Source organism: Lissotriton helveticus, chromosome 1_2 (assembly GCF_964261635.1).
Source record: "Lissotriton helveticus chromosome 1_2, aLisHel1.1, whole genome shotgun sequence".
Classification (NCBI taxonomy): Eukaryota; Metazoa; Chordata; class Amphibia; order Caudata; family Salamandridae; genus Lissotriton; species Lissotriton helveticus.
Window position 1 is genome coordinate 316,513,608 of NC_136058.1, and position 14,479 is coordinate 316,528,086.

Genomic DNA, 14,479 nt, shown 5'->3' on the forward strand with positions numbered 1-14,479 from the left:
CACATGAGGAGCGGCCCAGCAGGACGAGATGCATCGGTTCCTCGTTAGTATAGTGGTCAGTATCCCCGCCTGTCACGCGGGAGACCGGGGTTCAATTCCCCGACGGGGAGGATTCAGTCGGCTTTTTTAAAGCATGACAATTCTATCCCTATTTTAAATGGCATCTAGAATGTGACACCCCTGCTACCGTGTACTGGTGCTTTTCATGCATGACGTCATCTCCGTTAACTGAAAGGTTTACTAATGCAATTTCATCATTTTTCAAATCAATCACGGGCGATTTTTAAGTCGCACACTTTTTGGGAAGCATTTCTGCCTTTTCATGTTCAGCTTCTGTGTACTTTACTGGAAAAAGAAACGTGCACGAAGGGTTATTGTTGACATGAAAATCAAAGGACTGCATGATCAACATAATGCATTTAAGCCCGTTTTCTTTTTTAAAGAAACATCAATGAAAGGATGGGTCGTGCTCTGAATGAGGATTTGTTTTCTATGACGGTGAAGCGTTTTAAAAAGCTCTTTGTTTAAGTCTAATGGTTTAGAACTTCCAGTCATTTTGTGAAAGTAACATTTCCACTGGCCTGCACTCTCGACCAGCCTCATCAGAGATCTTATATTGCCTAGGTCCAGCACGAGTACCAAATTCCGGTCAGGTAATAGCAGTGTATTCTGGGACTTGTAGTCCTGTTCCTAACACTCTAAACTCAGGCCAAGGGGAGCCAGCATCCAAAGTAACCGCCTGGGCTTGGAGAAGCGCTCATGATCGGGTCTGGGCTAACTTGAGAGCTTTGTCGAGGCCTTGGACGAGCTCCAGGGATCCCCGAGAAGGGCTGCTGCCCTCCGGCAGGGGTCCCTATAAATTGGCGCTGACCCCCGCTGCTGCCCTGAGAAGAGGCGCTGACCTAGAACAGTGACTGGTATTTTTCTGGATGGTTATAATTGGTTCTTGCTGTTTTCCGCTCTCCAGTTCCTTGTGTGTTATGAAGGTTCCTTGCATCTTGCAGGGATGCAAACTCTCCCGAGTTCTGAGCCTATTTAAGGTCGAGTAGGTTGCTCTGTTGGGGATGTGCCTGAAAGCAGCGTGTTTTCTGTGTCTGTTGATGTTCTCGAAAGCGCAGTAAAGACTATCTTGCCAGTGTTAGATTGATGTGCTTTTCAGTGCTTTCTGTAGTTGATGAGCAAACACTGTGACAGAAGCAGAGGTGGCCTGACCCTGCTGGTATGTCTTGGGGCAGCTGCTCTAAGGGAGGAGTGGGTGCTCCCTGGTGGTCTAGTGGTTAGGATTCGGCGCTCTCACCGCCGCGGCCCGGGTTCGATTCCCGGTCAGGGAAGGGGACATTTTTTTTACACTCTGTACTTCCATTTTTTTGGGCCTCCTATTTAAACACGTTTTTGAAGGTTTTACATCGCAAATCTTTCTTTACGTACATTTCTTCTTTACTTGACTTGCCACCTGCTAATAACAACGTCACCTTTCAGGGACAGAGACAAAGCACTGATAGAAAAGTCAATGCTGGTCGTCAAAGCTTATTCTTCACAACGGATGTATTTCCACTTGGAAGATGCATTGGCGAATCCAGGAGGCCTGTTTCTATGGGTCTCCAGTTCTATCAAGAGTCTAGTTTCAAGACAACTTTGAAAGGAAGAGACTTGCTTCTGAAGATTGCAATACTATATCTTCGGAGATGGCTGCTTCCCAATCTGTTTACAGGCCCGAGCCAATTGTCAGACTGACAGTGTTTTGCGAGCCACCTAGTTTCGCGGATATCTGCTGGGTGGAAGGAGGCAAAGAGGATGAAAGTACTATGAAAGGAAAGCCAGATGGGGAAAAGCAGCATCGGCGGGAGAGAGGCACACGGGCGGGCGGGACACTGCTCCTCAAGCCCGGTTTTACGCAGGATGGGCGGAGTGCCTCAGTCTGTCTGTACGGCGGGGGCTCTCTCTTTAGCCTCCTGGCCAGTCCGGCCCTGGTGCAGTCATGTCTCACAAAGGTCGGGTCTAGACCGTCACTCTGGAGTCTGTATCCTCCGGGTGAGGTCTCCTATTCTTCCACCTGGGGGCCTGGAGAGAAGGGGGGTGTTTGGTCCGGGGCGCCAGTCACAGTCGCCCTTGAGAGGCGTTTATAAGGTAGTTTGTAACTGTAACTGTGTCGGGACTGGTTGTTCTAAGGTGCGCTAAGTGATGTGCTAGCATTTGGAAGAAGTTTTGAGAAACGCAGGTGGCCTGTTTCTTTTCCTTTGCTTGCTTTGTTTAGGAAAGGAAAGTCTCCATTGGAGGGTTTGGTGTTTTCTCAAGCCCTTGAGTTGGTGTTTAGAAACAGTAAAGTGTGTAGATGGCTGGGCTCCTGCCCACTCCTCATGTGATACAGCGCCTTGTCATACCCTCCCAACCTAGCCTTCGATAGCTCAGTTGGTAGAGCGGAGGACTGTAGTGGAGTGTCTGTCATCCTTAGGTCGCTGGTTCAAATCCGGCTCGAAGGATTTTTGCAAACTCTTCACTTTTTTTCCCTCTGCTTCACAATAGAAAGCGCCTCTTTCTCAGACCCTCACACGCCGGGGCTTTTCCTGCCTCCTCTCTTCACCTTTACAGCCCAGCTCTCTCCTCCGGGCGAGGGGGGGGGGGGGGCGGGAGGCTTGTGGGAGAGTCGAACCGCCCGCCCCCTGTGTGCAGCCCCCGCTGCAATGCCCCCTCATCAGACAGAGCCGGGGGCCCCTGGGCTGAAGCAGCCCTGGGAGCTGGTTGTGGCGACTCTGGCATCAGGGGATGCTGCTGAGAGCGTCTGCTGGGAGGCGAGAGGGCTGCTGTGAGGTGTGAGGGGTGAGTGTGTTTGTGTGTGTATCGTGGGAGAGAGTGTGTGTGTTTGTTGAACCTCTGCCCCCCCCCCCCCCCCCAACCTGTGTTGGTGTGAAGGAGTTGATAAATGGCACGAACCAGCAGCATATCGTGGAGAGGCGGCTTGAAGGACACATGAGGAGCGGCCCAGCAGGACGAGATGCATCGGTTCCTCGTTAGTATAGTGGTCAGTATCCCCGCCTGTCACGCGGGAGACCGGGGTTCAATTCCCCGACGGGGAGGATTCAGTCGGCTTTTTTAAAGCATGACAATTCTATCCCTATTTTAAATGGCATCTAGAATGTGACACCCCTGCTACCGTGTACTGGTGCTTTTCATGCATGACGTCATCTCCGTTAACTGAAAGGTTTACTAATGCAATTTCATCATTTTTCAAATCAATCACGGGCGATTTTTAAGTCGCACACTTTTTGGGAAGCATTTCTGCCTTTTCATGTTCAGCTTCTGTGTACTTTACTGGAAAAAGAAACGTGCACGAAGGGTTATTGTTGACATGAAAATCAAAGGACTGCATGATCAACATAATGCATTTAAGCCCGTTTTCTTTTTTAAAGAAACATCAATGAAAGGATGGGTCGTGCTCTGAATGAGGATTTGTTTTCTATGACGGTGAAGCGTTTTAAAAAGCTCTTTGTTTAAGTCTAATGGTTTAGAACTTCCAGTCATTTTGTGAAAGTAACATTTCCACTGGCCTGCACTCTCGACCAGCCTCATCAGAGATCTTATATTGCCTAGGTCCAGCACGAGTACCAAATTCCGGTCAGGTAATAGCAGTGTATTCTGGGACTTGTAGTCCTGTTCCTAACACTCTAAACTCAGGCCAAGGGGAGCCAGCATCCAAAGTAACCGCCTGGGCTTGGAGAAGCGCTCATGATCGGGTCTGGGCTAACTTGAGAGCTTTGTCGAGGCCTTGGACGAGCTCCAGGGATCCCCGAGAAGGGCTGCTGCCCTCCGGCAGGGGTCCCTATAAATTGGCGCTGACCCCCGCTGCTGCCCTGAGAAGAGGCGCTGACCTAGAACAGTGACTGGTATTTTTCTGGATGGTTATAATTGGTTCTTGCTGTTTTCCGCTCTCCAGTTCCTTGTGTGTTATGAAGGTTCCTTGCATCTTGCAGGGATGCAAACTCTCCCGAGTTCTGAGCCTATTTAAGGTCGAGTAGGTTGCTCTGTTGGGGATGTGCCTGAAAGCAGCGTGTTTTCTGTGTCTGTTGATGTTCTCGAAAGCGCAGTAAAGACTATCTTGCCAGTGTTAGATTGATGTGCTTTTCAGTGCTTTCTGTAGTTGATGAGCAAACACTGTGACAGAAGCAGAGGTGGCCTGACCCTGCTGGTATGTCTTGGGGCAGCTGCTCTAAGGGAGGAGTGGGTGCTCCCTGGTGGTCTAGTGGTTAGGATTCGGCGCTCTCACCGCCGCGGCCCGGGTTCGATTCCCGGTCAGGGAAGGGGACATTTTTTTTACACTCTGTACTTCCATTTTTTTGGGCCTCCTATTTAAACACGTTTTTGAAGGTTTTACATCGCAAATCTTTCTTTACGTACATTTCTTCTTTACTTGACTTGCCACCTGCTAATAACAACGTCACCTTTCAGGGACAGAGACAAAGCACTGATAGAAAAGTCAATGCTGGTCGTCAAAGCTTATTCTTCACAACGGATGTATTTCCACTTGGAAGATGCATTGGCGAATCCAGGAGGCCTGTTTCTATGGGTCTCCAGTTCTATCAAGAGTCTAGTTTCAAGACAACTTTGAAAGGAAGAGACTTGCTTCTGAAGATTGCAATACTATATCTTCGGAGATGGCTGCTTCCCAATCTGTTTACAGGCCCGAGCCAATTGTCAGACTGACAGTGTTTTGCGAGCCACCTAGTTTCGCGGATATCTGCTGGGTGGAAGGAGGCAAAGAGGATGAAAGTACTATGAAAGGAAAGCCAGATGGGGAAAAGCAGCATCGGCGGGAGAGAGGCACACGGGCGGGCGGGACACTGCTCCTCAAGCCCGGTTTTACGCAGGATGGGCGGAGTGCCTCAGTCTGTCTGTACGGCGGGGGCTCTCTCTTTAGCCTCCTGGCCAGTCCGGCCCTGGTGCAGTCATGTCTCACAAAGGTCGGGTCAAGACCGTCACTCTGGAGTCTGTATCCTCCGGGTGAGGTCTCCTATTCTTCCACCTGGGGGCCTGGAGAGAAGGGGGGTGTTTGGTCCGGGGCGCCAGTCACAGTCGCCCTTGAGAGGCGTTTATAAGGTAGTTTGTAACTGTAACTGTGTCGGGACTGGTTGTTCTAAGGTGCGCTAAGTGATGTGCTAGCATTTGGAAGAAGTTTTGAGAAACGCAGGTGGCCTGTTTCTTTTCCTTTGCTTGCTTTGTTTAGGAAAGGAAAGTCTCCATTGGAGGGTTTGGTGTTTTCTCAAGCCCTTGAGTTGGTGTTTAGAAACAGTAAAGTGTGTAGATGGCTGGGCTCCTGCCCACTCCTCATGTGATACAGCGCCTTGTCATACCCTCCCAACCTAGCCTTCGATAGCTCAGTTGGTAGAGCGGAGGACTGTAGTGGAGTGTCTGTCATCCTTAGGTCGCTGGTTCAAATCCGGCTCGAAGGATTTTTGCAAACTCTTCACTTTTTTTCCCTCTGCTTCACAATAGAAAGCGCCTCTTTCTCAGACCCTCACACGCCGGGGCTTTTCCTGCCTCCTCTCTTCACCTTTACAGCCCAGCTCTCTCCTCCGGGCGAGGGGGGGGGGGGGGCGGGAGGCTTGTGGGAGAGTCGAACCGCCCGCCCCCTGTGTGCAGCCCCCGCTGCAATGCCCCCTCATCAGACAGAGCCGGGGGCCCCTGGGCTGAAGCAGCCCTGGGAGCTGGTTGTGGCGACTCTGGCATCAGGGGATGCTGCTGAGAGCGTCTGCTGGGAGGCGAGAGGGCTGCTGTGAGGTGTGAGGGGTGAGTGTGTTTGTGTGTGTATCGTGGGAGAGAGTGTGTGTGTTTGTTGAACCTCTGCCCCCCCCCCCCCCCCCCAACCTGTGTTGGTGTGAAGGAGTTGATAAATGGCACGAACCAGCAGCATATCGTGGAGAGGCGGCTTGAAGGACACATGAGGAGCGGCCCAGCAGGACGAGATGCATCGGTTCCTCGTTAGTATAGTGGTCAGTATCCCCGCCTGTCACGCGGGAGACCGGGGTTCAATTCCCCGACGGGGAGGATTCAGTCGGCTTTTTTAAAGCATGACAATTCTATCCCTATTTTAAATGGCATCTAGAATGTGACACCCCTGCTACCGTGTACTGGTGCTTTTCATGCATGACGTCATCTCCGTTAACTGAAAGGTTTACTAATGCAATTTCATCATTTTTCAAATCAATCACGGGCGATTTTTAAGTCGCACACTTTTTGGGAAGCATTTCTGCCTTTTCATGTTCAGCTTCTGTGTACTTTACTGGAAAAAGAAACGTGCACGAAGGGTTATTGTTGACATGAAAATCAAAGGACTGCATGATCAACATAATGCATTTAAGCCCGTTTTCTTTTTTAAAGAAACATCAATGAAAGGATGGGTCGTGCTCTGAATGAGGATTTGTTTTCTATGACGGTGAAGCGTTTTAAAAAGCTCTTTGTTTAAGTCTAATGGTTTAGAACTTCCAGTCATTTTGTGAAAGTAACATTTCCACTGGCCTGCACTCTCGACCAGCCTCATCAGAGATCTTATATTGCCTAGGTCCAGCACGAGTACCAAATTCCGGTCAGGTAATAGCAGTGTATTCTGGGACTTGTAGTCCTGTTCCTAACACTCTAAACTCAGGCCAAGGGGAGCCAGCATCCAAAGTAACCGCCTGGGCTTGGAGAAGCGCTCATGATCGGGTCTGGGCTAACTTGAGAGCTTTGTCGAGGCCTTGGACGAGCTCCAGGGATCCCCGAGAAGGGCTGCTGCCCTCCGGCAGGGGTCCCTAAAAATTGGCGCTGACCCCCGCTGCTGCCCTGAGAAGAGGCGCTGACCTAGAACAGTGACTGGTATTTTTCTGGATGGTTATAATTGGTTCTTGCTGTTTTCCGCTCTCCAGTTCCTTGTGTGTTATGAAGGTTCCTTGCATCTTGCAGGGATGCAAACTCTCCCGAGTTCTGAGCCTATTTAAGGTCGAGTAGGTTGCTCTGTTGGGGATGTGCCTGAAAGCAGCGTGTTTTCTGTGTCTGTTGATGTTCTCGAAAGCGCAGTAAAGACTATCTTGCCAGTGTTAGATTGATGTGCTTTTCAGTGCTTTCTGTAGTTGATGAGCAAACACTGTGACAGAAGCAGAGGTGGCCTGACCCTGCTGGTATGCCTTGGGGCAGCTGCTCTAAGGGAGGAGTGGGTGCTCCCTGGTGGTCTAGTGGTTAGGATTCGGCGCTCTCACCGCCGCGCCCGAGTTCGATTCCCGGTCAGGGAAGGGGACATTTTTTTTACACTCTGTACTTCCATTTTTTGGGGCCTCCTATTTAAACACGTTTTTGAAGGTTTTACATCGCAAATCTTTCTTTACGTACATTTCTTCTTTACTTGACTTGCCACCTGCTAATAACAACGTCACCTTTCAGGGACAGAGACAAAGCACTGATAGAAAAGTCAATGCTGGTCGTCAAAGCTTATTCTTCACAACGGATGTATTTACACTTGGAAGATGCATTGGCAAATCCAGGAGGCCTGTTTCTTTTTCTTTGTGGGCTTTGCCTAGAGAAACACCACATTGATGGGCATTTCATTGAAAATCAGGAAACAATGTGTATCCAGAGCAAGACAGAAACAATCCTTCCTGAACACACATAGCTGCAGCAGCGAGCGCGCAGTGGGTGAGTGCCTGTAAGTAAGTGTCCTCGTAGGCATCCTGGAACCATCCAGGGGGAGGGGAAAACTATTACAAAGGCTAAGAGTTGTTATTCCCAATTTCATGTGTCCTTGAAGTGCCTGTGCATGTGTATTTGGAAAAAGTGAAATGGAAGATATTCTTGTTTCTTTTCAGCCTAAGGACAAGCGTCATTAGGCAATGTCCAGTGTCAGCAGGCGAGGACCAGTGTCAGCAGGCGAGGACCATTGTCATCAGGTGAGGACCAGCGTCAGCAGGTGAGGACCAGTGTCAGCAGGTGAGGGCCAGCGTCAGCAGGCGAGGACCAGCGTCAGCAGATGAGGACCAGTGTCAGCAGACGAGGACCAGTGTCAACAGACGAGGACCAGTGTCAGCAGTCGAGGACCAGCGTCAGCAGCTGAGGATTAGTGTCAGCAGGTGAGGACCAGTGTCAGCAGGTGAGGACCAGTGTCAGCAGGCAAGGACCAGCTTCAGCAGGTGAGGACCAGTGTCAGCAGGTGACGACCAGCGTCAGCAGGTGAGGACCAGTGTCAGCAGGTGAGGACAAGTGTCAGCAGGGAGGGCCAGCATTAGCTGGGAGGACCAGTGTCAGCAGGTGAGGACCAGCATCAGCAGGGAGGACCGGTGTCAGCAGGGAGAACCAGTGACAGCAGGTGAGAACCAGTGTAAGCAGGTGAGGAACAGTGTCAGCAGGCAAGGACCAGCTTCAGCAGAAGAGGACCAGTGTCAGCAGGTGAGGACCAGTGCCAGCAGTTGAGGACCAGTGTCAGCAGGTGAGGACCAGTGCCAGCAGGTGAGGACCAGTGTCAGCAGGTGAGGACAAGTGTCAGCAGGGATGGCCAGCATTAGCTGGGAGGACCAGTGTCAGCAGGGAGGACCAGTGTCAGCAGGTGAGGACCAGCATCAGCAGGGAGGACCGGTGTCAGCAGGGAGGTCCAGTGACAACAGGGAGGACCAGTGTCAGCAGGGAGGACCAGTGTCAGCGGGGAGGACCAGTGTCAGCAGGGAGGACCAGTGTCAGCAGGGAGGATCAGTGTTAGCTGGGAGGACCAGTGTCTGCAGGTGAGGATCAGCATCAGCAGGTGAGGACCAGCGTCAGAGGGAGGACCAGTGTTAGCTGGGAGGACCAGCGTCAGCAGGTGAGGACCAGTGTCAGCAGGAAGGGCCAGCATTAGCTGGGAGGACAAGTGTCAGCAGGGAGTACCAGTGTCAGCAGGTGAGGACCAGTTTCTGCAGGGATGGCCAGTGTCAGCAGGGAGGACCAGCGTTAGCTGGGAGGGCCAGTGTCAGCAGGTGAGGACCAGCGTCAGCAGGGAGGACCAGCATTAGCTTGGAGGACCAGAGTCAGCAGGGAGGGCCAGTGTCAGCAGGTGAGGACCTGCATCAGCAGGGATGGCCAGTGTCAGCAGGGAGTACCAGCATTAGCTTGGAGGACCAGTGTCAGCAGGGAGGACCAGTGTCAGCAGGTGAGGACCAGCGTCAGCAAGTGAGGACCAGTGTCAGCAGGGAGGTGCAGCATCAGCTGGGAAGACCAGTGTCAGCGGGGAGGACCAGTGTCAGCAGGGAGGACCAGTGTCAGCAGGGAGGACCAGTGTCAGCAGGGAGGACCAATGTCAGCAGAGAGGACCAGTGTCAGCAGGAAGGACCAGTGTCAGCAGGAAGGACCAGTGTCAGCTGGTGAGGACCAGTGTCAGCAGGGAGAACCAGGCTTAGCTGGGATGGCCAGTGCCAGCAGGGAGGACCAGAATTAGCTGGGAGGACCAGCGTCAGCAGGGTGGACCAGCATTAGCTTGGAGAACCAGTGTCAGCAGGCAGAACCAGTGTCAGCTGGGAGGTGCAGCGTCAGCAGGGAGGACCAGTTTCAGCCCAGAAGTCCAGCGTCAGCAGGGAGGTGCAGTGTCGGCAAGAAGGATCAGCATCAGCTAGGAGGGCCAGTGTCAGCAGGGAGGACCAGTGTCAGCAGGGAGGTCCAACATTAGGTGGGAGGGCCTGTGTCAACAGGGAGGTCCAGCGTCAGAAGGGAGGGCCAGCGTAAGCCGGGAGGCCAGTGTCAGCAGGGAGGACCAGCGTCCGCAGGGAGGACCAGTGTCAGCAGGGAGGACCAGTGTCAGCAGGGAGGACCAGTGTCAGCTGGCGCGGACCAGTATCAACAGACGAGGACCAGTGTCAGCAGTCGAGGACCAGCGTCAGCAGCTGAGGACCAGGTTCAGCAGGTGAGGATCAGTGTCAGAAGGTGAGGACCAGTGTCAGCAGACAAGGAGCAGGGTCAGCAGGTGAGGATCAGTGTCAGCAGGTAAGGACCAGCATCAGCAGGTGGGGACCAGAGTCAGCAGGTGAGGACCAGTGTCAGCAGGTGAGGACAAGTGTCAGCAGGGAGGGCCAGCGTTATCTGGGAGGACCAGTGTCAGCAGGTGGGGACCAGCATCGGCAGGGAGGACCAGTGTCAGCAGGGAGGACCAATGACAGCAGAGAGGACCAGTGTCAGCAAGGAGGATCAGCGTTAGCTGGGGGGTTCAGTGTCTGCAGGTGAGGACTAGCATCAGCAGGTGAGGACCAGCGTCAGAGGGAGGACCAGTGTTAGCTAGGTGGACCAGCGTCAGCAGTTGAGGACCAGTGTCAGCAGGGAGGGCCAGCATTAGCTGGGAGGACAAGTGTCAGCAGGGATTACCAGTGTCATCAGGTGAGGACCAGCGTTAGCTTGGAGGACCAGTGTCAGCAGGGAGGACCAGTGCCAGCAGGTGAGGACCATCGTCAGCAGGTAGGGCCAGTGTCAGCAGGGAGGACCAGCATTAGCTTGGAGGACCAGTTTCAGCAAGGAGGACCAGTGGCAGCAGGTGAGGACCAGCGTCAGCAGGTGAGGATCAGTGTCAGCAGGGAGGAGCAGTGTCAGCAGGTGAGGACCAGCGTCAGCAGGTGAGGACCAGTTTCAGCAGGGTCGGCCAGTGTCAGCAGGGAGGACCAGCGTTAGCTGGGAGGGCCAGTGTCAGCAGGTGAGGACCAATGTCACCAGGTGAGGATCAGCGTCAGCAGGGAGGGCCAGTGTCAGCAGGTGAGGCCCAGTGTCAGAAGGAGGACCAGCGTTAGCTGGGAGGACCCATGTCAGCAGGGAGGTCCAACGTCAGCAGGTGAGGACCAGTGTGGGCAGGGTGAACCAGGCTTATCTGGGATAGCCAGTGTCAGTAGGTAGGACCAGCGTTAGCTGGGAGGACAGCATCAACAAGTGAGGACCAGTGTCAGCAGGGAGGACCAGCGTCATCAGGGAGGACCAGTGTCAGCAGAGATGACCAGTGTCAGCAGGTGAAGAACCAGCGTCAGCAGGGAGGACCAGTGTCAGCAGGGAGATCCAGCGTCAGCTGGGAGGACCAGTGTCAGCTGTGAGGTGCAGCGTCATCAGGGAGGACCAGTTTCAGCACGGAGGTTCAGCGTCAGCAGGGAGGTGCAGTGTCAGCAAGAAGGACCAGCATCAGTTGGCAGGGCCTGTGTCAGTAAGGAGGTCCAGTGTCAGTAGGGACGACCAGTGTCAGCAGGGAGGTCCAGCATTAGCTGGGAGGGCCGTTGTCAGTAGGTAGGTCCAGCATCAGCAGGGAGGGCCAGCATTAGCTGGAAGGGCCAGTGTCAGCAGCGAGCACCAGTGTCAGCAGAGAGGACCCGTGTCAGCAGGAAGGACCAGTGTCAGCAGGAAGGACCAGTGTCAGCAGGTGAGGACCAGTGTCAGCAGGGAGAACCAGGCTTAGCTGGGATAGCCAGTGTCAGCAGGGAGGTCAGCGTTAGCTGGGAGGGCCAGCATCAGCAAGTGAGGACCAGTGTCAGCAGGGAGGACCAGTGTCAGCAGAGATGACCAGTGTCAGCAGGTGAATAACCAGCATCAGCAGGGAGTATCAGTGTCAGCAGGGAGGACCAGTGTCAGCAGGGAGTACTAGTGTCAGCAGGGAGGTCCAGCGTCAGCTGGGAGGTGCACCCTCAGCAGGGAGGACCAGTTTCAGCACTGAGGTCCAGCATCTGCAGGGAGGTGCAGTGTCAGCAAGAAGGACCAGCGTCAGCTCGGAGGGCCTGTGTCATTAAGGAAGTCCAGCATCAGCTAGGAGGGCCAGTGTCAGCAAGGAGGACCAGCATCAGCAGGGAGGACCAGTGTTAGCAGACAAGAACCAGCTTCAGCAGGTGAGGCTCAGTGTCAGCAGGTGAGTACCAACGTCAGCAGGTGAGGACCAGTGTCAGCAGGTGAGGACAAGTGTCAGCAGAGAGGGCCAGCGTTAGCTGGGAGGACCAGTGTCAGCAGGGAGGACCAGTGTCAGCAGGTGAGGACCAGCATCAGCAGGGAGGACCGGTGTCAGCAGGGAGGACCAGTGACAGCAAGGAGGACCAGTGTCAGCAGGGAGGACCAGTGTCAGCAGGGAGGATCAGCGTTAGCTGGGAGGACCAGTGTCTGCAGGTGAGGACTAGCATCAGCAGGTGAGGACCAGCGTCAGAGGGAGGACCAGTGTTAGCTGGGTGGACCAGCGTCAGCAGTTGAGGACCAGTGTCAGCAGGGAGGGCCAGCGTTAGCTGGGCGGACAAGTGTCAGCAGGGAGGAGCAGTGTCAGCAGGTGAGGACCAGCGTCAGCAAGTGAGGACCAGTTTCAGCAGGGACAGCCAGTGTCAGCAGGGAGGACCAGCATTAGCTAGGAGGGCCAGAGTCAGCAGGTGAGGACCAGCATCAGCAGGGAGGAGCAGCGTTAGCTGGGAGGGCCAGTGTCAGCAGGGAGGGCCAGTGTCAGCAGGTGAGGACCAGCATCAGCAGGGAGGGCCAGTGTAAGCAGGTGAGGACCAGTGTCAGAAGGAGGACCAGCGTTAGCTGGGAGGACTGATGTCAGCAGGGAGGTCCAACGTCAGCAGGTGAGGACCAGTGTCAGCAGGGTGAACCAGGCTTATCTGGGATGGCCAGTGTCAGCAGGTAGTACCTCCGTTAGCTGGGTGGGCCAGCATCAGCAAGTGAGGACCAGTGTCAGTAGGGAGGACCAGCGTTAGCTGGGAGGACCAGTGTCAGCTGGGAGGTGCAGCGTCAGCAGGGAGGTAACGGTAATTGGTTTACCTGAATGGCGCCAGTTTGTGGTTTGAAGTCGAGACATACCGATAATGGAGTAAGAAAAGATGTGATTCGTGAGGGTTATTATTTACTCGCGATTGAGGAGCATGAGCCCTGCGAGGACTTTCTAATTTTCCTCCCACAACTAAACCCCGAATTTGTTTGGCTTAACAAGAATATTTGTTTGTTAAGGTTTGATCAAGATTGTGAGGCATAGTCGTAGGTTGCCATTGGAGTAGCGATAGGAGTTTCTTATCACCCAGTCCTGAGGAGGCCAGATTGGTTGGAAGGCCGAAACGCGACCGCGTCGACACTTTAATTTCGGAGGAGTTTTTATGTTATTTTGTTTTGGAATTTGTATCCATGTGACACGATCCCATTGTAGGTTCTGTATAATTTTCCTTTAGAACCACTTGTGTCTGACTACCTCCAAGTGTATCTTGTAGATTGAATAGGAGGACACTGAAACAGTATTTTTTTTGGGTGAAAAAGACAATCCTTGTATATTTTTCTGTGTATAAACAGTGGTGTGGTTTTTGTATCTATATTGTTGTACATAATTGTGTATATAGGTATGTATAATTGTGTATAGTGTGTAAAACAATTTTTTGATAAAAAAAATTTTGATAAAGAAAAACAAAGTACTTACGGAAAAAATAACCGGTTGGTGATTACAGTAAATAAAACTTGTTATCACGTCCTCGATGTTTAGTGATGGTTTTGTGAAATAAACAGTAGTAACAGTGGACTAAGGCCACCTAAATAGGAGAATCAACAGTCCCCTATTTGTTAAATATTTTGTTATTTGTTCCTCCTTTTCCCAAAATCCCGTTTTTGCGCTTTGCGTCAGCAGGGAGGACCAGTTTCAGCACGGAGGTCCGGCGTCAGCAGGGAGTTGCAGTGTCAGCAAGAAGGACCAGCGTCAGCTGGGAGGGCCTGTGTCAGTAAGGAGGGCCAGTGTCAGTAGGGACGACCAGTGTCAGCAGGGAAGTCCAGCATTAGCTGGGAGGGCCTGTGTCAGCAGAGAGGTCCAGCGTCAGAAGGGAGGGCCAGTGTAAGCTGAGAGGCCAGTGTCAGCAGGGAGGACCAGCGTCAGCAGGGATGACCAGTGTCAGCAGGGAGGACCAGTGTCAGCAGGGAGGTCCAGAATTAGCTGGGAGGGCCTGTGTCAGCAGGGAGGTCCAGCATCAGCAGGGAGGGCCAGCATTAGCTGGGAGGGCCAGTGTCAGCAGGGAGGTGCAGCGTCAGCTGGGAAGACCAGTGTCAGCAGGGAGGACCAGTGTCAGCAGAAAGGACCAGTGTCAGCAGGGAGGACCAGTGTCAGCAGGGAGGACCAGTGTCAGCAGGAAGGACCAGTGTCAGCAGGAAAGACCAGTATCAGCAGGTGAGGACCAGTGTCAGCAGGGAGAACCAGGCTTAGCTGGGATAGCCAGTGTCAGCAGGGAGGACCAGCGTTAGCTGGGAGGGCCAGCATCAGCAAGTGAGGACCAGTGTCAGCAGGGAGGACCAGCATCAGCAGAGATGACCAGTGTCAGCAGGTGAAGAACCAGCGTCAGCAGGGAGGACTAGTGTCAGCAGGGAGGACCAGTGTCAGCAGGGAGGACCAGCGTCAGCTGGGAGGACCAGTGTCAGCTGGGAGGTGCACCATCAGCAGGGAGGACCAGTTTCAGCACCGAGGTCCAGCATCAGCAGGGAGGTGCAGTGTCAGCAAGAAGGACCTTCGTCAGCTGGGAGGGCCTGTGTC

The 14,479-nt window shown here is 53.3% G+C and overlaps 8 non-coding genes across 8 annotated transcripts; all 8 read left to right on the forward strand.

The window, feature by feature from the left end:
• Window positions 1-38: 38 nt before the first annotated feature.
• On the forward strand, window positions 39-110 carry TRNAD-GUC (transfer RNA aspartic acid (anticodon GUC)). Its single transcript has one exon. It is a non-coding gene; the product is annotated as a tRNA-Asp (tRNA).
• A 1,149-nt stretch (window positions 111-1,259) lies between these two features.
• Window positions 1,260-1,331, forward strand: TRNAE-CUC (transfer RNA glutamic acid (anticodon CUC)). The gene has a single exon. It is a non-coding gene; the product is annotated as a tRNA-Glu (tRNA).
• Window positions 1,332-2,394: 1,063 nt separating this feature from the next.
• TRNAY-GUA (transfer RNA tyrosine (anticodon GUA)) lies at window positions 2,395-2,480 on the forward strand. The gene is given in 2 exon segments: window positions 2,395-2,431; window positions 2,445-2,480. It is a non-coding gene; the product is annotated as a tRNA-Tyr (tRNA).
• A 522-nt stretch (window positions 2,481-3,002) lies between these two features.
• Window positions 3,003-3,074, forward strand: TRNAD-GUC (transfer RNA aspartic acid (anticodon GUC)). The gene has a single exon. It is a non-coding gene; the product is annotated as a tRNA-Asp (tRNA).
• A 1,149-nt stretch (window positions 3,075-4,223) lies between these two features.
• On the forward strand, window positions 4,224-4,295 carry TRNAE-CUC (transfer RNA glutamic acid (anticodon CUC)). The gene has a single exon. It is a non-coding gene; the product is annotated as a tRNA-Glu (tRNA).
• Window positions 4,296-5,358: 1,063 nt separating this feature from the next.
• TRNAY-GUA (transfer RNA tyrosine (anticodon GUA)) lies at window positions 5,359-5,444 on the forward strand. Its single transcript is given in 2 exon segments — window positions 5,359-5,395; window positions 5,409-5,444. It is a non-coding gene; the product is annotated as a tRNA-Tyr (tRNA).
• Window positions 5,445-5,967: 523 nt separating this feature from the next.
• TRNAD-GUC (transfer RNA aspartic acid (anticodon GUC)) lies at window positions 5,968-6,039 on the forward strand. The gene has a single exon. It is a non-coding gene; the product is annotated as a tRNA-Asp (tRNA).
• Window positions 6,040-7,188: 1,149 nt separating this feature from the next.
• Window positions 7,189-7,259, forward strand: TRNAE-CUC (transfer RNA glutamic acid (anticodon CUC)). The gene has a single exon. It is a non-coding gene; the product is annotated as a tRNA-Glu (tRNA).
• The last annotated feature ends 7,220 nt before the right edge of the window (window positions 7,260-14,479 follow it).